A 22,873-nucleotide genomic window follows, 5' to 3' on the forward strand; every position below is an offset into this window, starting at 1 on the left:
CAGGTAATTTAAATTTTTGTAGAAACTCAGTATATGATAATAAATATCCATTTGAATTAATTAATTGTCTCACTAATATAATACTTTCATTGAACCAAGTGTGATAGAATAGTGATTTGTTTTTAAATAGTATGTCTTTATTATTCCATATGAAATAGTTGTGTGGTGAAAAATTGTGTTTATATACCAATTTCCATGCTAGCAAGGCTTGTTTGTGAAAACTGGCCAATTTTACAGGAATTTTGTCAGCAGAAAAGTTACATTTAAAAAAAAAAACCTATGCCTCCAAGAGTATTAAATATATAATTTGGAAATACATTCCAAAGACTTTCTCTATTGTTCAAAAACTCTATTAACCATTTAATTTTGAAAGTGTCATTAAGTGTACTATAATCTAAGACCTCAAGTCCCCCTTGCTCTTTGATGTTACATAATACCTCCTTTTTTAAATAATGCGGCTTTTTCCTCCATATGAAGTCATACAATATCTTATCTAATTCCTTAACCACCTTAGGAGGCATATCTAATGATAAAGATGTATATACTGATCTAGATATACCTTCCGCCTTAGACAATAATACCCTCCCAATTATTGATATATCCCTCATTAACCACCGATTAAATTTATTTTTTGTTCTCTCAATAATTGGTTCAAAATTTAACTGACTCCTTTGTTTTTCATTTTTACAGATTACTACACCTAAATATGTTAATTGGTGTTTAACTGGGATATTCTCTATTTCTGTAGAGGAGCAATCTTTAAGGGGAAACAATACAGATTTATCACAATTCATTTTAAGGCCAGATACAGCAGTGAATGCCTCAATGCATCTAATTATTTTAAGTACCTCAAATTTGTTTTTCAAAAAGATTGCAGTGTCATCAGCAAACTGGCTAAGTTTAAACTCAAATCCAAAAGCTGTGATACCATTATACTCATTCCTTTTAACATGCATTGCCAAAACCTGAGTGACTAACAGAAACAAAGACGGAGAGAGAGGGCATCCTTGCCTGATTCCACGGTGAATATCAAACCTCTGTGAAGTACCATGTGCAAGTTTGACAGAACTATTACAGCCATTATACAATGTTTTAACTGCTTTCAAAAAGATATCTCCGAAACCTAACAATTTAATAACTTTGAAAATAAACTCATGATTCACAGTATCGAATGCTTTGTAAAAATCAATAAATAAAATAAAACTTTCATCTTCAATAAAATGATTATAATCAATCATATCTAAGATTAGTCTTATATTATTCCTAATATGACGGCCTTGCATAAAACCAGACTGTTCCATATCAATTACTTGATCTAAACCTTGTTTTATTCTTCTAGCAAAAATCATTGCAAACAATTTACTGTCATTATTAAGCAAACTAATAGGCCTCCAATTTTCAATGAGTAATTTGTCCTTGTTGGGTTTGGGTATCAGTGTTATAACTCCTTGTTTTAATGAAGCAGGCAATTCACCTTTTTTTATAGCTTCTATAAATACTAATAATAAAAAGGGAGAAAGTTCTTTAGAAAATGTCTTATAAAATTCACCTGTTAGCCCGTCATTGCCTGGAGACTTGTTATTTTTTAGCAAGTTAATGCACTCTCTCAACTCTTCAATATCTATTTCTTTGTCACACAGATCTTTGAAGGTCTGATCTATTTTTTTGGTATCGTCCATAAAACTGTTTAAAAAAATATCAATATTGGAAGTAGCCATTTTGGAAGAATACAAATTACTAAAAAACTGAGCAACATATTTTGAAATATCTATAGAATTATCAACTATTTTATTGTTAATCATTAGTTTTGACACTGAGGCAAAATCACTGTTTCTTTTTTCAAGGCCAAAAAAATATTTTGTATTTTTTTCCCCTTTTTCTAACCATTTAAGTCTAGATCGAATAAATGCTCCTTTTGCTTTATCCTCATAAATATTATGTAGTTCAGTATGTAAAACATTTAATTTATTTAATTCAAGATCAGTCAAGTCTTCTTCTTTTTATTCAAATTTAAAATTTCCTCAATTATTGAATTTTCTTTCCTTTTTTTATTTTTTGCTTCTAATTTTCCTTGGTTAAAGGATGCTGTTCTGATATCAAACTTCATTAATTCCCAGTACTTTCCATAAGTATTTTCCATAGCTGCTATTGTTCTATATTTATCAATAATATGTTTGATTTTTTCCTTTAGACATTCACTTTCAAGCAATTTATTATTTAATTTCCAGTAACTATTAATTTTTTTGACTGATGTATCCTTAACCGCATTTATTCTTAAGAAAATTCCTTTATGATCTGTCATTATGCAAGGTTCTATCAGTACAGAGGCCACATTATTAGCTAAATCATTGGACACTAACCAATAGTCAATACGAGAATGAAGAGATGAGTTCTTATTACTCCATGTATATTCCTCCCTGTCTGGATTCTTATCTCTCCACACATCAGTAAGGCCAAATCTTAAACATACATTAACTATTTCACTCGAAGGTCCAGGCCTAATTTTAGGAGGCCATCTATCAATGGTTGCATCAAACACAGTATTAAAATCTCCTCCCCAAATAACTTTAGCTAAAGGATATAATAAAATAAAATGCTGAATTCTAGATTCAATATGCAAAAAGAGTGTATCATTGTCCATGTTGTTATTGGTGGCATAACAATTAACTAATACAAATTGTTCGTTATCCTTTTCTATGACAAGTAATATCCATCTACCACAATCATCTTTTTCATATTTTAAGATTCGGCCTGTAAATTTATCCTGTAAAATAGCGACCCCCGCTGATCGATTACTGCCAAAAGACAACCAAATCTCTTTTCCCCACTGATTTTTCCAGAACATGGCATCTGAAGAACATGCATGCGTTTCCTGAATTAAACAAAAATCTACACATTTCCCTTTGCAATACAAAAATAAAGCTTTTCTTTTTAAGATATCACGAATACCTCTGGCATTGATAGAAAATAAAGAAAGAGACATATCAAAAGTAGAAAATTATTGAAAAAATTTACCACAAGAGTATGTAAATAGCCTAAACTTTAAACTTTAACATAATGGGATTCCCACAAACGATATTCAAAAAAGATGAGTTGCAAACAATTAACCAGACCTTAAAGTGCATTCGTTATTAACCATTCTAATATGAACTTAGAATAAATAACTAATAGTCTCTAATAGAGAACATTAACCTGGACTTTTCCAGAACACCCTCAACTGCAGAATCCTACCAAACTGAGTTTACGGAGCTTCGTTGCCCTCGTCAGGATGAATCTCTTTACCATCCACGAACGCCCTCGCTCCGCTGAAGTATGCGCTTTTGCCCTCTTTCCTCGCCCTCTCTACAGCCGGCCAAAGACGATTCTGTGCTTCAATGTCAAAAACAGTCAAGTCCTCCTTAAACCGCAGCCCCTTGGTGGTCAGATACTCGTTGTTTTTTGAATTTTTCCAGATCAAATCTCTGGCTGTGCGAGAAATAAACCTCATGATCACGGGTCTTGGTGGAACTTTTCTGCCATCATCCGAGGTTTTAAGTCTGCCAAGACGATGCGCCACATCCAGGGCATCCGTTACCACACACCTGTCCGCTGTGTCGGAGGACACTTGTTTGCATACTTCCATGGCTCTCGTTTTCACGTTTTCATTGGATTGCTCAGACAGTCCGTATAAACGCAGACACCATCTCCGGCTGTAACGTTCCTGGTCTTGAATTTTCGTGTTCATTTCTTTGACTTTTTTACCTAGGAGAGCATTTGCATTCTTTAGGATTTTATTTTCTTTCTGCAGCTCCATTACATCATCGTGAACTGAGGTAAGAGATTTGCCCAGAGCTTCAATGTTGGACGAATTCTCCTTTACCATTATTTCTATCTGGTCGGATCTCTCGTTAATCTTCTCAGAAAGAATTCTAATGATATTCTCCTGTAGTTCACCTAAAGAGAGTTCACTTTCTTTGGCAGAGCAGGTCACAAATTTTTTTTGCCTTTTCGAGGGTTGCTTATTTTTGCTTGGTGTGTTTGGACACGAATCACAACTTCCTCCGCTTTTAACTTTGCAGGCATACGAGTGGGTATCACTGAAGTTTCTCTTCTCTTTTACAGTCTCAATCTCCATCTCTACATCAAGAATAGCATCCATTTTTCAAGCTGTGTAACAAACATTGATGCTCTAGTAGTTTAATAGACTAAATGTTACTGTTTGCACCGCTTCAATATCAAAATGTAATCAAATGCTACAACCCATAACAACCTAGAAATATTATTTAGCAACTCTACAAAAAACTTATCATCATTTGTGGGGAAATACCCGATGTTTCTTCCCAGCTTGCAAAACCACGACCGTTCACGGCGCCATCTTGAGCCCCCCCGCCAAAACAGCGCAACCCAGGGAGAGAAAAGCAACGAAACTATGTCAGTACACTGATGGGAACGAACTATGTAAAACACATCTAGCATTAATGAAAATATATATAAAATTATTTTAAAAAAATATTAACTAGCTTGTCATTATAATTTCTGAAAATTCCGACATAGTTTAAAAAAAAACAGCCTAATTCCCAATTATTGTCTATTTACTATTTTGTTCAACTGCATTATATATATATATATTATAATTTTTTTATTGATGTTGCAAATGAAAGACTACAGCGTTTTACCTACCTTACTTACTGTCCGGTAAAGAAAAAAAGACTGATCAACTTAACATAATGATGTCTGGTCTGCCGCACAAATTGGTATTTCACGATTTGCCACTTGTCTGCTATAGATTGTTTATCAAACAAAGTCAGATACAGGTGACAAGATGAGTGACTCTGAGACAGGAAGGTAATCAAGATTTGAACTTCCGATCAGATTGGTGATTCGTCTTGTTCAACCATCTTTGATCGCAGAGACATTTGGACATTTGGAAAGATTATTAGAATTAGGCTTATTGTTAGAGATTCCAGGACATTAATGTAACATCTGCAATAAATGCATTTGTGTGCTAAGTAGAATTCAGGTCATTAATTACTTCTCACAGATTATTAGATAAGACGAGGCAAATTTGTATTGCACATTTCATATAGAGGAATAACTCAAGGTGCTTTACATATTGAAAAATAAAATGGGATGAAAAGAATATAGAGAACATTGATTGGTCTGCCTAAAACTTGAAAAGATAAATTATGCAGTTGTTTCAATATTATTGCATGTTATTATTAATTGAAATTGTGATAATGATGGCTTCATGGAAACTAATATGTTGGTGATACTTCCAGAGTCACATTGTCAAGATCTTTTACATACACACAATCAATTAGAGTTCCTTTTTATGTTGTTGCGGTTTGTACACTCAGCATATATCCATATTTCTCTAAAAGCTTTAAAATCGTTTTTGACCTAAAAAGATTTTCATAAAAATCTCTTATTATTTCTTTTCCACCATGGTGACTGTTTATTTGATCTACACGTTTAACCAGGTTATGCTGAAATATGTTCATTTTATAGCCATTTGGTCAGTAAACCACAGCTGCTGTCAAATTGAGATGTGGAACTGCAAGCAATAAAAACTCAATGTTTATACACTCTGGACTCCAGACGTTCACTTTTTCAATCATGTAAACAATATACTCCAACGCCACCATGACCCAGTAGTTTCAATAGAGAAAACAGTGCATTAGTGTTATCATAACAGCATCTTGGATTGTGTTAAAAGGCAAACTTGCCAAGTTGTGGTTCATTTTGAACATGGAAAATCATAACCATGTTTCCGTTACACATATACAATCAGCTTTCATTATGGTTTCATTAGCTTGTAAATCATTAAAATATATTTTGATATTCTGGATATTGAGCATACCTATTGTAAATGCTGACAAAGATGTTGGTTAATTTTGATTAGGTAGAATTAATTTATGCATACCTTTAAGGGCAACATTAATATTATCATTGCAATATATAACAGTCTTTAAAATCCAAGTCCAGGGAGACTTGTTACTTGACTCAATGCAACATATGCTTGCCCTACTGCAAATATTTTTTTGTGACACATGAAGCAAAACCATAGCTTACATTGTGGTCCTTTAAACATATGACAATTGTCACAACAGTTTTCATTACATACATGTAAATATGTAAATGTTATACACTTATTGGCCATGAAAGAAATGTCTTTGCCTTTGTTCATGTAAACATCTTCTTTACATTCAATTACTTGTTTTCGAAATAGCAGGCGATGACACAGCAAGCACATTCTGGCCCGGAAGTTACATTTTGAAAACAAGCAATAGCAAAATCAATGTTTCTTTTTCTGTTTCTCTGTTCAGCGTATGTATCACATCTTTTTTTTAAATATTGCATCTTTATGATATCTTTCAAATATGCTCGTACAGAGTCCCGAAATGTTGCATCAGTCTTCAAAGTATTTATCTTTGCTGTAGGCATGAACAGCCTCTTGAAACTTTTCATCATGCTCATATTTGTATTTGCTGTAGGCATGAACAGCCTCTTGAAACTTTTCATCATGCTCATATTTGTATTTGCTGTAGGCATGAACATCCTCTTGAAACTTTTCATCATGCTCATATTTGTATTTGCTGTAGGCACGAACATCCTCTTGAAACCTTTCATCATGCTCATATTTATATTTGCTGTACTTGCATACGAATTATTGATACTTTGGATCATGTGCATATTTAAATTGGCTTCTTTTTTATTCTGCATTTCTTTCATAACGATATCTTTCATGTTACTCTTTTATTGATATTCCTTGTTATTTTTATATGCTTGATTCAGAGATTGTTCCAGTATTTTCCCCTTTTATTTGTGCTTCAGTCAATTTCTAAATCCATTTGTATTGTGTGATCTGTAATATCATGTTCCAGCTTTTTTGTCACTTTCTTTCAAATTCCTTCTGGTATACCATCACTTTTACTTGCTATGCATCTTTTTCTCAATTGCATCTTGTTTAAGTTACTAAACTTCATTTTGGTACACATTTTAGCACATTGCTGTTCATCTTTCCTCTTTCCTCTTTATGTCACAACCTCATAGTGGTTTCCATTTCTGTGGTTTAAATAAATCCCTTCTCTTTGGCAATCTCTTGGACTATCAAATCCAGAATATATATTCCATCTATTGAAAGTATAAACATCTTGGTTTATTAAATCAGCAGCTGCCTTTACCAGCATAGTACATGCGTGATGCCATCAAATACTCAGATACTGATGTGGGACTCTCTCTCATATAATTTGTAAACTTTATCCTTAAGATACTTGACCACAGCATGTCGAAGTTTCAAATGACAATTTTGATAACCGCATATAGAAAATGCTAATGATCTGAAGAAACCATTTCCATCACCTCTAATGAATTCACTTTCACATGGCTCACCCAATAGAATACATTGTTTCAACGCCGGTAGGTTTCACAAGTTAATTATTCAAATGCAACTTGGAGCACAATGCATCTTCTGAATGATGTGTCAAAGGATTAAAATACAAGGTAGGAACCACTTTGTAAGTTTTGTTTAATCAATTTCAATTAATTCATTCAGGGGTAATACAACAGGTGATGCGCCAGGAAATAAATCAGATGTCACAGGAAACAATTGTACTTTAACACTAGTTACTTCAAACTGCAAATTATTTGCTCTAAGCGATGACGCCAAGTTGTAGACGTGTGTACAGTTCTTCAAAATTGGGATGAAAAACAAAAGTACTTCAACCACAACTATCAGGTAGTCCCTTTATGCTGCGAGCATGAGAATCAAAGACTGCACACCAATCTCCCAGTTTCATGATTGCACACGTGTTGCCAGTCAAGGTTAGAAAACAAGAATCAAAATCCAAAAGAACGGATTGAAGAGCTTCATAAAGTGACATTACAACATCTTGCACTGTCATCATAATCAATGACATCAGGTATACCACATAAAGATGCACCCAGTTTTGATGAAAATGTTCAATTAAATAGCACATTAGTATTTGGTAGTTCTACCAATAATACAAGGTTTGTTACATCTAATTTTACCTTGGAGTTTTAGCAAGCTATACAGTGAATTACCATATCATAAGATTTGATTGAGGTCTAATGTTTCCCATGATGACACATCTGAGACATAATAATTCAAATCCTGCTTGTACATACCTCATTTGTGGAAAGGATGATCCTACTTTCTGGAATGCAACTGGTGAAACAAGGGATAATACCGTAGGCGGGTTCTCAGGGTACACAGTAGGCGATGTCTCAGGAAATGCCACAGGTGATGCTTCAGTATGATTCGGTAATGTTTCGTTGTCTTCCAATGGAGACTCAGTTGGTACTTTGTTTTCCAAAGGAGTCTCAGCTGGAGGTGGATGGTCCATCCACCTCCTCTACATTGCTGCTGATCTTCTACGTCCATCTATAAAAATGTATATTGTTAGTCAATTTGAAATACATTTTATGGAAACCTTTATTTTAGCCATGGAATTGATCTGAAATCTAACAAGACAATAAAAGATATACACTGGGTACCAATAGTTTGGAATAATTTACAAACGTTGCTGTTTTGAAAGGCCATTTCTACTTTTATTCATCAACATAGTATTCAACTGATCAAAGTATAGTCAGGACAACATTATTTGATTAAATCTACACAAGCCTCATTTACAATAACCATTACTCCAACACCTTATCCTTGAGTGATCATTCCAAATTGCCAATGTGGTACTAGAACATCACTTTTAATGATATCAAAAACAGCTAAAAGCTATTTGGTTTGATGAATTAATCTTTAGGAGGGTGTCAGGTTTGGGGACCACACAATTTCGACTCTGCTCTTTGCAGATGATGTTGTTGTGTTGGCCCCTTCTAACCAGGACCTTCAGCATGCACTGGGACGGTTTGCAGCCGAGTGCGAAGCGGTGGGGATGAAAATCAGTACCTCCACATCCGAGGCCATGGTCCTCAGTCGGAAAAGGGTGGCTTGCCCACTTCAGGTTGGTGGAGAGTTCCTGCCTCAAATGGAGGAGTTTATGTATCTAGGGATCGAAATGAACTTTCTCCGCAGAGTGGCCGGGCGATCCCTTAGAGATAGGGTGAGAAGCTCGGTCACCCGGGAGGAGCTCAGAGTAGAGCCGCTGCTCCTCCACATCGAGAGGGGTCAGCTGAGGTGGCTTGGGCATCTGTTTCGGATGCCTCCGGAACGCCTTCCTGGGAAGGTGTTCCGGTCCCGTCCCACCGGGAGGAGACCCCGGGGAAGACCTAGGACACGCTGGAGGGACAATGTCTCCCGGCTGGCCTGGGAACGCCTCGGTGTCCCCCCGGAAGAGCTAGAGGAAGTGTCTGGGGAGAGGGAAGTCTGGGCATCCCTGCTTAGACTGCTGCCCCCGCGACCCGGCCCCGGATAAGCGGAAGATGATGGATGGATGGATGGATGGATGGAATTAATCTTTATATGGTCTTTGTGTTTGATTTACCACAGTATGCAGTAGACTGGTTTGTGTTGACGTCAATATTAGGTCAGACATTTTAGTAACCGTTCACTGTAGAAACCAGTCAGTCAATCAATGTTTTGAAGAATGAATGTTGTGGAAGGAGTAAATGTACAACTAAACAAAATAGTAAGTACATCAGAATGTCTAATTTCAGAAATTGACACCTCACGTCCTCAGCTTCATTTAATTCCTTTCTGCCATTTGTAACCTAATACCAACATTAACACATGCCAATGCTTTACATACTGTGACAACTCAATAACACACACAACGTTAAGTTTAATTTAAATAAACCAAATAGGTTTCAGCTAAGTTTAATATAATGGAAAAAATCTAGTACCAAACAAGCATTTTAGAATTATTTAAGGATGAGTTGTTGTAAATATTTCCCTTAGTGTTAGCAAATGTACACACTGAAAATGGAAAACACTATTGCAAAGAAAAAGTTAAATATTATTTTAAAACTAGCCAAGCAACTTTGACAAGTTAGTAAAATACAGGGTTGGAACTTTTAAGTAAGGGTGAAGTTTTTTTGTAAAGCTCCTGAATTCTAAAATTGTACACATTTAAATATCCTGCTGAGACATGGTGCACCAAGTCATGTAGGCTGACTTACCATGACAGTGAAACATGTAGAACATCATTACCACCTAACAACAAACATTTTGAATATTAAATTTGATAGAATCACCTTACGTTCTCCATAAAATTAGAAGAGAGGGACAATAATGCAATTTTCGAAAGTCCCTAGTGAAATGTCCGCCTTTGTAAAATACATTTTTTTAAAGTGTGGCTATCCAATAGCTTGTTTATCAGTTTCCATTTCCAGTGTACAGGCTACATGAGATCACTTTTGACAGGAAATGTAGTAACAATTAGGCCTATTATATCCATAAACATTTCCAAAATATACAACAACAATTTACCAAATAGTCTGATCCCCATTACAATACCTAGCTACGTTTGAAACTAAACCACAAATCCAACAGGCATACTCATGATTTGAATACAGTTTTGTGTCCTCTTTGACAGCTTGTATTCTTCTGAAATACTACCACCATGGAGAAAGGAGCAGGTGTGACCTAATGAACAATTTAAGCTGTCGGTGGGATTGGACGTGACAAGGTCATTGATTGTTAATTCACAGTAAGTCACATGACATAAAACCTTACCGGCTGCAAAAGAAAAGTAGTTCTGCAAAAGAAAAGATCTGCTGAAAACATGTATATGTGTACAATAATATATAATTTGTGTATAATATATAATTAGCCTATTAGGTGCGCATTGTTTGAGATATCAAAATTCCAAAAAACTGAATTGATTATACTGGTACCAGGGTCCATCTCAGCGAATGGTGTGCAAATCCTTTTAGTGGTTTCCGGGGAGATGTCATTTACGAGTTTTTCACAAAAGTAAAAATGGCACCCATATTGTTTGAGAAATCGACTTTTCTTATAAAAAATTTAAAGACAATGGTCCAGTGGTCCTTTACACCGATTGTCAACCAAATCTGTTCTGCGGTTTCAGAGGAGATATCATTTAAATATGTTTTCATTAACGGCAAAATCGTGAGAAACATCAGTGATTTTTATAGTGCCCCCAAGAGGTATTTCTGTATGGGACTTTTTCTGTCCATTCCTGACAGACACATTTATGAGTATGTTTCATTTCGTGGCAGTTTGATGTTTCATTTAGGATTAATGGACATCTAAAGTCATAGACCCGCCCAGCTCAATTTCATTAGCTGATTTCGGCCATACAATTTGAGATATCAACTTTTCTTATAAAATCTCAATGCATGCTCTCACTAGAGAAATGTTTTGCTATTTAAAAATGCCCAATGCCGCTAGCAGTCAGGATGTCCAATCGAAGGAGAGGAAATCAAAACAAAACAAAAAGACATTGAAACCAGAAAAATGAACCAGGCAATCCTAGTTCAGCCGATTAGGAGGGATGAATATTGTTGTCGCTGGTAGGTTTCAATCCCTGGTTTTCTATGTGGCAGACTGTCTTTAAACATTACACAATTTAAACAGCAGAATGCAACTTTTACCTCAGCCATTACATTTTTGCTGAAATAACATGGACAAAATAACATTAATTAACGGAACTAAAGAGTAGACTTGCACAAAGACTTTATAGCTAATAGCTATACATCCTACTTATAACGAAAACAATGACTCTAATCACTTCATGGCTGATTTGTGTCTTTGGAAAACAATAACAGTATATAAGGGTCACGTAAAACAATTTTCTCCTAAACATATGAGAATCATGGTATTAGAGAGGGGATATATATTGTTGTGTGAAGGGTGAAAAGTACCAAGTGGATATACATTTCTGAAATAGAATATTTGGAACATCTCAAAGGGGAATTGAACGAGGGTCAGAACATTGAAGAACAGAGACGTTCCCACTACACTACAGGGGCTGCTGATTGTCCCTACAGATCTCGATCCTCTCCAAATGTTAATTTACCCCAGCGATTACAATTTTGCTGAGATAAGGTTGGCAACAAAACGTTTGTAACGGAACTAAAGTGTACTGTCGTACAAAGATTATTATAGATGGCTAGCAAGTAGCTATCCATCCTACTTATAATGAAATCAATGACTCCAATCACTCCATGGCTGGTTCCTTTCTTTGGAAAACAATAACAGCATAAAAGGGTCACAAAATACAATTATTCTCGCAAATAAATGAAAATAACGGTATTTCAGATATGTATTGAGGAAAGGAGTGGAAAAGCATTTATGAGACATCATCATCATCATCATCATCTTCTTCCGCTTATCCGGAGCCGGGTCGCGGGGGCAGCAGTCTAAGCAGAGATGGCCAGACTTCCCCCTCCCTAGACACTTCCTCTAGCTCTTCCGGGGTGACACAGAGGCGTTCCCAGGCCAGCCGGGAGACATAGTCCCTCCAGTGTGTCCTAGGTCTTCCCCGGGGTCTCCTCCCGGTGGGACGGAACAGATGCCCAAGCCACCTCAGCTGACCCCTCTCGATGTGGAGGAGCAGCGGCTCTACTCTGAGCTCCTCCCGGGTGAACGAGCGTCTCACCCTATCTCTAAGGGATCGCCCAGCCACCCTGCGGAGAAAGCTCATTTCGGCCGCCTGTATCCAGGATCTTGTTCTTTCAGTAATGACCCCCAGACTTCCCTCTCCCCAGACACTTCCTCTAGCTCTTCCGGGGGGACACCGAGGCGTTCCCAGGCCAGCCGGGAGACATAGTCCCTACAGCGCCTTCCCAGGAAGGCATTCCGGAGGCATCCGAAACAGATGCCCAAGCCACCTCAGCTGACCCCTCTCGATGTGGAGGAGCAGCGGCTCTACTCTGAGCTCCTCCCGGGTGACCAAGCTTCTCACCCTATCTCTAAGGGATCGCCCGGCCACTCTGCGGAGAAAGCTCATTTCGGCCGCCTGTATCCGGGATCTTGTCCTTTCGGTCATGACCCAAAGCTCATGACCATAGGTGAGAGTAGGAACGTAGATTGACCGGTATATCGTGAGATTCGCCTTGCGGCTCAGCTCTTTCTTCACCACGACAGACTGATACATCGACCGCATTACTGCAGAAGCGGCACCAATCCGTCTGTCAATCTCCCGTTCCATCCTTCCCTCACTCGTGAACAAGACCCCTAGATACTTAAACTCCTCCACTTGAGGCAAGAACACTCCACCAACCTGAAGTGGGCAAGCCACCCTTTTCCGACTGAGGACCATGGCCTCAGATTTGGAGGTGCTGATTTTCATCCCAACCGCTTCACACTCGGCTGCAAACCGTCCAAGTGCATGCTGAAGGTCCTGGTTTGAAGGGGCCAACACGACAACATCATCCGCAGAGAGCAGAGACGAAATCGTGTGGTCCCCAAACCTGACACCCTCCGGCCCCTGGCTGCGCCTAGAAATTCGTTCCATAAAAATTACGAACAGAACAAGCGACAAAGGGCAGCCCTGCCGGAGTCCAACATGCACTGGGAACAAGTCTGACTTACTGCAGGCAATGCGGACCAAGCTCCTGCTTCGGTCGTACAGGGACCTGACAGCCATTAGCAAAGGACCCAGGACCCCATATTCCCAAAGCACCCTCCACAGGATGCCGCGAGGGACACAGTCGAATGCCTTCTCCAAATCCACAAAACACATGTGGAATGGTTCGGCAAAATCCCATGAACCCTTCATCACCCTGTAGAGCTGGTCTAGTGTTCCACGGCCCGGACGGAAACTACACTGTTCCTCCTGAATCCGAGGTTCTACAATCGGCCGTATTCTCCTCTCCAGAACCCTGGCATAGACTTTTCCGGGGAGGCTGAGAAGTGTGATCCCCCTGTAGTTGGAACACACCCTCCGGTCCCCCTTCTTAAAAAAAGAGGGACCACCACCCGGTCTGCCATCCCAGAGGCACTGTCCCCGACCGCCACGCAATGCTGCAGAGGCGTGTCAACCAAGACAGCCCCACAACATCCAGAGACTTGAGGTACTCAGAGCGGATCTCATCCACCCCCAGTGCCTTGCCACTGAGGAGTTTCTTGACTACCTCAGTGACTTCAGCCCGGGTGATGGACGAGTCCACCTCTGAGCCCTCATCCTCTGCTTCCTCAATGGAAGGCGTGACGGCGGGATTGAGGAGATCCTTGGAGTACTCCTTCCACCGCCCGACGACATCCCCAGTTGAGGTCCACAGCTGCCCACCTCCACTGTAAACAGCGTTGGTAGGGCACTGTTTCCCTCTCCTGAGGTGCTGGACAGTTTGCCAGAATCTCTTCGAGGCCAGCCAATAGTCCTTCTCCATGGCCTCACCGAATTCCTCCCAGGCCCGAATTTTTGCCTCCCCAACCACCCGGGCTGCAGTCCGCTTGGCCTGCCCGTACCCGTCAGTTGCCTCAGGAGTCCCACAAACCAACCAGGCCTGATAGGACTCCTTCTTCAGCTTGACGGCATCCCTTACTTCCTGAGTCCACCACCGGGTTCGGGGATTGCCGCCTCGACAGGCAACGGAAACCTTACGGCAACAGCTCCGAGCGGCCGCTTCGACAATGAAGGGAGAGAACATGGTCCACTCTGACTCAATATCTCCAGCCTCCCTCGGGATCCAGTCGAAGCTCAGCCGGAGGTGGGAGTTAAAGATCTCTCTGACAGGAGACTCGGCCAGACGTTCCCAGCAGACCCTTACAGTACGCTTGAGTCTGTCCAGCTTCCTCCCCCGCCATCGGATCCAACTCAACAACAGGTGGTGATCAGTTGATAGCTCCGCCCCTCTCTTCACCCGAGTGTCCAAGACATATGGCAGGAACACAGATGAAACGACAACAAAGTTGATCAACGACTTACCGCCTAGTGTGTCCTGGTGCCACGTGCACTGATGGACACCCTTATGCTTGAACATGGTGTTCGTTATGGACAAACTGTGACTAGCACAGGAGTCTAATAACTGAACACGTTCGGGTTCAGATCAGGGGGGCCGTGCCTCCCAATCACGGCCCTCCAGGTGTCACTGTCGTTGCCCACGTGGGCGTTGAAGTCCCCCAGTAGAACGATAGAGTCCCCAGTCGGAGCACTTTCCAGCACCCCTCCCAGAGACTCCAAGAAGGTTGGGTACTCTGCACTGCCATTCGGCCCGTAGGCACAAACAACAGTGAGAGACCTATCCCCGACCCGTAGGCGCAGGGAAACGACCCTCTTGTTCACCGGGGTAAACTCCAACACATGGCGGCAGAGCTGGGGGGCTATAAGCAAACCCACACCAGCCCGCCGCCTCTCACCATGGGCAACTCCAGAGTGGTGAAGAGTCCATCCTCTCTCAAGGAGTGTGGTTCCAGAGCCCAAGCTGTGCATAGAGGTGGAACCTCTCAACCTCACGCACAATCTCAGGCTCCTTCCCTGCCAGCGAGGTGACGTTCCACGTCCCTAGAACTATTTTCTGTGTCCAGGGATCGGGTTGTTGAGGCCCCCGCCTTCAACTGCTGCCCGATTCCTTATGGTCCCTCCTGCAGGTGGTGAGCCCACGGGAAGGCTGCACCACGTCGCTCCTTCGGGCTGAGCCCGGCAAGACCCCGTGGGGAAAGGCCCGGCCACCAGGCGCTCGCATACGAGCCCCAACCCCAGGCCAGGGTTTTTGAACCGCTTTTAGTCTGACCCATCGCACAGAACCTGTTTGCCTTGGGAGACCCTACCAGGGGCATATAGCCCCAGACAACATAGCTCCCCTAGGGTCACTCGGGTACTCAAACCCCTCCACCACATTAAGGTGGCAGTTTATGGAGGAGATTTATGAGACATGGAATTTAGAATGTCTGAAAAGGGAATTGAACTGGGGTCACAATATTGAAGGACCGGGATGTTCCCACTACACCACAGGGCCAGAAGGCCGACTGAATAGTCTCATCGGGTTGGGATCTATAATACCCGAAATAGCACACATGCATATTTTGAAAATCCACCAGAAACATTTACAATAATATAACTTTTAAAGACAATGGTCCAGTCGTCCTTTACACCAATTGTCATCCAAATCCATTCAGCTGTTCTGGAGGAAATGTCGTTTGTGTGTTTTCATCAACGGCAAAATCATGAGAAAGATCGGTTATGTTTATAGCGCCCCCAAGCGGTATTTCTGTATGGGAGTTTTCCTGTCCATTCCTAGCAGACACATTTACGAGTATGAATCGTTGCATAGCTATTTGATGTTCCATTTGGGTATAATGGACTTCTAAAGTATTTAAGTGTGGTTTTATTAACAGCAAAATCGTGAGAAACATCGGTGATGTTTATAGCGCCCCCAAGAGGTATTTCTGTATGGGACTTTTTCTGTCCATTCTTGAGAGACACATGTACTAGTATGTTTCATTTCATAGCTGTTTGATGTTCCATTTGGGATTAATGGACGTCTAAAGTCATAGACCCGCCCAGCTAAATTTAATTCGCTGATTTCGGCCGAACTATTTGAGATACCAACTTTCCTTACATAACTTTTAAAGATAATGGTTCAAAGGTCCTTCACACCAAACGGCATGCAAATCTGTTCAGCAGCTTCGGAAAAGATGTCGATAACGTGTTTTTCACCAAATTCAAAATGAAGGAAAATCCAAGGGGCGAATTTGAAAGACCCCAGTGACTTTTTTGGTCAGCATGAGAAGGGGTATATCTGGAACTTGGCTGCGTGTCTCTATGATGTAGGAAACCTCAATAGTGCCACTGTGTGATGATTAAAAAAAAATCTTTGTAGTCATCATTGTCGTATTATCTATGGTAACACGTGTACCATAGATAAACAAGTAGCTTTTTAGTCTAAACGCCACTCGCCGTGTTTAAAAGAAGAAGGATGAGTACAACCCCAAGAACACCATCCCAACCGTGAAGCATGGAGGTGGAAACATCATTCTTTGGGGATGCTTTTCTGCAAAGGGGACAGGACGACTGCACCGTATTGAGGGGAGGATGGATGGGGCCATGTATCGCGAGATCTTGGCCAACAACCTCCTTCCCTTAGTAAGAGCATTGAAGATGGGTCGGGGCTGGGTCTTCCAGCATGACAACAACCCGAAACACACAGCCAGGGAAACTAAGGAGTGGCTTCGTAAGAAGCATCTCAAGGTCCTGGAGTGGCCTAGCCAGTCTCTAGACCTGAACCCAATAGAAAATCTTTGGAAGGACCTGAAAGTCTGTATTGCCCAGTGACAGCGAGAAAGTCTGTATCGAGGAGTGGGCCAAAATCCCTGCTGCAGTGTGTGCAAACCTGGTCAAGAACTACAGGAAACTTATGATCTCTGTAATTGCAAACAAAGGTTTCTGTACCAAATATTAAGTTCTGCTTTTCTGATGTATCAAATACTTATGTCATGCAATAAAATGCAAACAGGGACATGATGGCCCGAACCGGGCGCCTGCAGGGCCGCTGGCACAGGTTGAGGGCAGAGAGCAGATCGAGAGCCCGCATGTCCGAAATGCGCGCTCTCATCATGCGCGTGTCCATAACCAGACCCAGGTAAGAAACCTGCTGGGCTGGCCTCGGCGCACTCTTCTTCCATTTCACCGCGGGACACCACTCGGACAGTGTGCGTCCTGGCCAAATCCAGGGACGACGCTAAAATCAGGAGGATGTTTAGATAGGATAGAATCCTGATGCACTCTCTGCGTAGGGGCTCCAGCACCGCCTTCAGACATTTGGATAAGGTGCGTGGGGCTAGAGCGTAGCCAAATGGGATCCTCGTATACCCTGCCCTGAAAGGCAAATCGGAACAACTTCCTGTTGCCTGCGAACGATCGGAAGTAAGCATCCTTGAGGTCTATGCTCGAACAGAAATCCCCCGGCAGGAAGGCTTCCAGCAGGCGACTGGTGGTGAGCATACGGATCGGTCTTTTGGCTACGTGTGCATTCAGATTGCGCAAATCTTAAGATCGGCCTCACCCCTGCCATCCTCTTGGGAACCAGAAAGTAATGGGAGTAAAAGATCGCTCCTTTGCTCAGCAATTCCATCACCTCTGACAGTAGAGCGGACGCTCTGTCGGTTGATGACATCACCGTCTCCGCTATCCCCGAGAAGGGGGGTGGAGCCGAGCGAAACTGGACTAGATAAACGAGCCTGATCGTTCGGTCGAGCCAGACTGACATGGTACAATGCTGACGCCACTCCCAATAACGCTCTGAGAAAGGAAGAGCATGGAATTGGGGGGCGCTGGTCAGGAAAAGTTTGAATTCCCTCTCTGCCCTTACCGCCGCCGAGCTCGACCCGAGAGGAAGAAACACGGCCCAAGGAGGGCAAGGAGAGAAAGGGATGAGAAAAAACAGGAGAAAAAAAAGGGGCGTATTGGGAGGCAATCCCAGGTCCACTGAACAAAACCCGAGCATGCTAGCTATGGAGCCATCCCGCTGTACAAACGATGCTGCGTTCTCACATTTAGGAATCTGAGTGAGAGCGGAGCCCAGCATTTGCATACGCGGACGTTGCACCCTGAGTGGTTGCCAAGGAGATGGCGAGTAGGGCCGACGGGGTTGAGATGATCAGAAAGAGCAAGTAGCGAGACGGCGGCAAAAGTCGGTGGCGTTGAGCGGCGTTTGATCTCCTCATAGCGAGCGGGATGAGGAGCCACCACGGTTACGTCTGTAACAACAGGTGAACTCACAGGACACTCGGTAGCCCGCAAACGGCGGGAGAGAGGAGCCCGGCATTTGAAAAAGCAGACATTGCACCCTGAGCAGGGACGCGTTGCCAAGGAGACGCAGAGTAGGGCCGACAGGACTGGAATGATCAGGGAGGATAGGTAGCGAGACAGAGGTGAAAGCCGGTGGCGTTACCTGGCGTTTGATCTCGTCATAGCAAGCTGGATGAGAAGCCACCACGGTTATGTCTGTAACAATGGGTGAAAACTCAGGACGCTCTGTAACCCGAGAGTGGCAGGAGAGAGAAGAAACCGGCATTTGCATACGCAAATGTTTCCCTGACGGCGAGTGAATGTGAACACAATCCTGCTGGGCAGAACTCTGTGAGCGAACATGCTCCTGGCTGGCGAGTAGCGGAATAAGAGACGCCTCTGAAACCACTAGCTGGCGCTTATGTCTATTAGAGGTGGCGGGTAGAGAGGGGAGAAAAGTTATACCTATAACTCCCCAAAAACATTCACTACCCTGAACGTAGCTAACTTAACTCTTATCCTTACACTGCATAGGGAAAGGAATAGAGCGTGCACAAGCAAACACATTATAAGACCTACCAGCTGCAGGGCGAGAATGAGGGAAAAGCCGCTCATTTGCACCACCGCTCATATCCAACGGGGCCAGCATAGAGACAGAGAGAGCGCTCACTGAGTCTCTGTTAGCCACCGATGGAGGCAAACTAGGGCATGTGAAAGTTATAAGTGACAACGTTATAAGTGACAACGTTGCCACTCACAGCCCGCTCCACATCTAGTCAGGACGGTCTGGGCTTCTTAGACGGCCATGGAACATCCAGTCTGGGAGCGGGTTGTCTGTGTCGCACAGGAGGAGGAGCAGGAGCCGCGGCGGCAGGAGGAGCCGCCGAGGCGGCGGCAGAGACGTGACATTTAGCAGAAGGGCCCTGGCGATGGGAAGAGGGTTGTGGGGCGGAGCGGGAAGAGCAGCCAGCCAGAGGAAGGTGGCGAGATAACTCTTTCCCTCCCTCGTCTGTCTTCTTGAAAGACGCTATGGCCGTGTGAACGGCATCGCTGAATAAGCCCTCCTGGGAGAGAGGTGCATTCAGGAGGGGTGTGCGATAGGTCTCGCGCAGGGAGGAGAGAGACAGCCACAGATGATGGTGTCTGACCACGGCAGAAGGCACTATGCGCCTGGCGCAGACTATCTGGGCCTGGTTAATGTAGAGAATAGACTTCAGATTAGCCGCTACCTCTTCAACGTCACGTGTAGGAGAACGGTCTAAAATATGGGAGGCCGCTGACGCGAGGAGAGAAACTTTGTTCACCACGGCCAAGGCCTGGGATCCCAGAACGTAAACTTTATCCCACAGCTGCCCCGAGTAGCTGTCCCTGGTGGATGGCAGGTTGGGCTTCTTCCCGGACCAGCCCCAGGAAGGCAGGAAATGCGCAGCCAGCTCGGGTTCTAAAGGAGGAGTGGCCGAGCTGAAGGGAGTCAGCCTACCGTAGACCCAGGTAAAGGTGGCGTAGGACTTGACGGGCACTCTGGCTGAAGCTGGAGCGGACAAGGAACCCTCGGCGAAAGTCGAGTCCACCGGTTCTACACGCTCTGCCCAGGAACCGAAGGACATCTCTGAAGGCTCCTTCGGCGCAGGCAGGGGAGGCAGAGGCAGCTGGATGCGAAGTGCTGCCCTCTCAATCATGCCCGCAAACTCCACGCAAAGAGGGGGCGGGCTGAAAGAGACAGCAGAAGAGAGGTCGTCCTCAGTCTCTCCCCAGAAAGAGGGAGAAGCACGAGAACCGCTACCACAACTCAAGACGGCGGAGACGTCCACCTCCTGTTCGAAGTAGCTCGCCCTCTCTACACGTGTAGAGAGGGACAAAGCAGCACAGGAGGAAAAAGCCAGGGGATCTGTGAGACCCTCGCAAGCGTGGGCCGGTCCCAGGCGGGAAACACACAAACGATGGGAGTCCTGGTCTGGAGACAGGTCGACGCAACGCAAGTAGGCAATCGGCAAAATATCTTCATGTTGAGACGCCAAGCTAAAGAACACTGACAGCAAATATTCTCAGGCTGAAGTACAGGTATCAGTAAGCACTCAGCAAGCGTTTGCTGAATAAAAAGGGAGGGCGTTCTCTGGGCTCACGGGTCCTATATAGGGGCAGGCATGCCCTGATTGGCTGATGCATCTTGCATAATGAGTTTTCAGTAGGGCCACGGACACGGCCAGGGTAAACCACTAGGAGCTAAAGCCCCTCTAGGGGGCAGAGCTCCACTACATATAACTGCAAGTATAGGGTGGTATAGTTGTTTTTAACGGTTTATTGAGTGCAATTAGTTTAATGCCAACTCCTTTGAAATCAAACATAAAAAATGTCTAACTAGACTCAATATCGGTATACCCCTATATCTGCATGTCAGTGTATTTTCTAAGCCCATATAGCATACTTTAATTGACAAAGTAATCATCCCCTCTTGAAAGTCATTAGCCGCACAACTTTGTATATGGCAGCTACATTTATCTTCTACCTTGCTGGTTAAAACAACCTATTAGCTGTTTACAGTCCTAACCTGCATACCAGTCAAGTAGATACAAGTCGGTAAACAAAACAAACATGTTGGACCGGCATTTGATTTCCAAAGTGGGGCACATTATCCTTACCAATAACTTCAGCATGATGGACGCAAAGCTATTATTCCTAGCATGTACAGCGGCCTAATAGGCTATTAGGCTAGTGTCATTCAACATAACAATCCCTTATTCACAGTGACAGTGGAATAATACGATTTAACAAGAGGCTTACAACAAAACATGTATACATTATGAATTAAACCATTAAGGATGTACAGAACCATTATGCAGTAGGACAGGACGCAGCAACACAAATAGAAATCTCAATGCCCATATCAACGACATTACAGGTACCAAAGAATAAGAACTCACAATAACAATGTTCCTTCAAAGCTGTAAGCCATGTTTACTTTTTGTAGTTGATCAATTGAAAGTGCCACACAAATCCTTTCTGATACAGTTGGTTCCTTGCAATTTCCATGTTTTCTCGAATAAGGCTTTGCCAGTAAATCCGCCAACAAATACATTTCTTCTCCTCCATTGTACGTTAAGAAACAACTGGGTGCGGTAAAAATCTAAACAGAAAATCTAACAAAAAAGCACTGCATCTACTACATCCTTGCCCTGAACGGTTGCTAGTTGGGGGTTTGGTCGACCCTTCCTCACAATTTCCATGTTTTCCCGAACCAGGCTTTGCCATTAAATCTGCCACCAAATGCATTTCTTCTCCTCCATTGTGTGTTAAAAAGACAACAGGGCTCAGTACAAATCTAAACAAAAAATCTAATGCAAAGCACTAGATCTAACAATCTAAACCTCACTAAAGAAAGTGAAAATAAATCTTAGATGTTCCTACATTACCTCCTAACTATTTTTATCTCAGTTAGGAAGCTGGCTCTCTGATAACACCACCTGAAAAATTTACGCCGCAGGCAAGCTAGAAGCCTGCTACGTCCAAAAAGCCAGGCTCCTTACGGCGACCTCGAAATCTGATTGGTTGAAGAATATGACAATTAATAAACTCCTACCCATTTGCTTCAACAAAAGATGGGATTAACTCAAAATTTAATGGGTCTCAGGATAGATTTTCACCCGGATACAGCACATGTGTAAATTCTGATTGTATAAAAGCTCTGATTTATCTGTGCAGCACTGGAAACAGCACAATCGAGGAAGAGAAAAGCAGTGAAACTACGTCAGGAGATTGATGGGAACGAACTATGTAAAATACTTCTAGCGTTAATAAAAATATAAAATTATAAAAGTATAATTTTCTCATATCACTAGACCAGCAAAAAAGGCCTATGGTCAGCAGCAGTTTCAATTAATAACTTTATCAAGTCCTCAATGTTTTTGTAAATATTAGCGACATAAAATGTTAACTAAGCGTGTCATTAATTACCACTTGTGAATTTTCCGACATAGCTAAAAAATATAAACCCATTCCCAGTTATCGTCTACTTTGCTATTTTGTTCAACTGCATTTTTTTTTTTTTTTTTTCAACTGGTTAAAATATAATTTATTTTATATATAAAATCTTTGCAGTCATTTTTTTCGTATGATTCTGGTCAACATACATACCAAGTAGAACTATTATACCATGATCCTTATAGGAGATGTCTATATATGTGCAAAACCACGCCCCCTCATGTTCATTGGTCAATAGCATCCATGGTTTTTAACATACTGGCCTGATTGATATAACTTTAGAAGACCATCGTCTATAGATGCCA

This window comes from Esox lucius, chromosome 7 (assembly GCF_011004845.1).
Source record: "Esox lucius isolate fEsoLuc1 chromosome 7, fEsoLuc1.pri, whole genome shotgun sequence".
NCBI classification, from domain to species: Eukaryota; Metazoa; Chordata; class Actinopteri; order Esociformes; family Esocidae; genus Esox; species Esox lucius.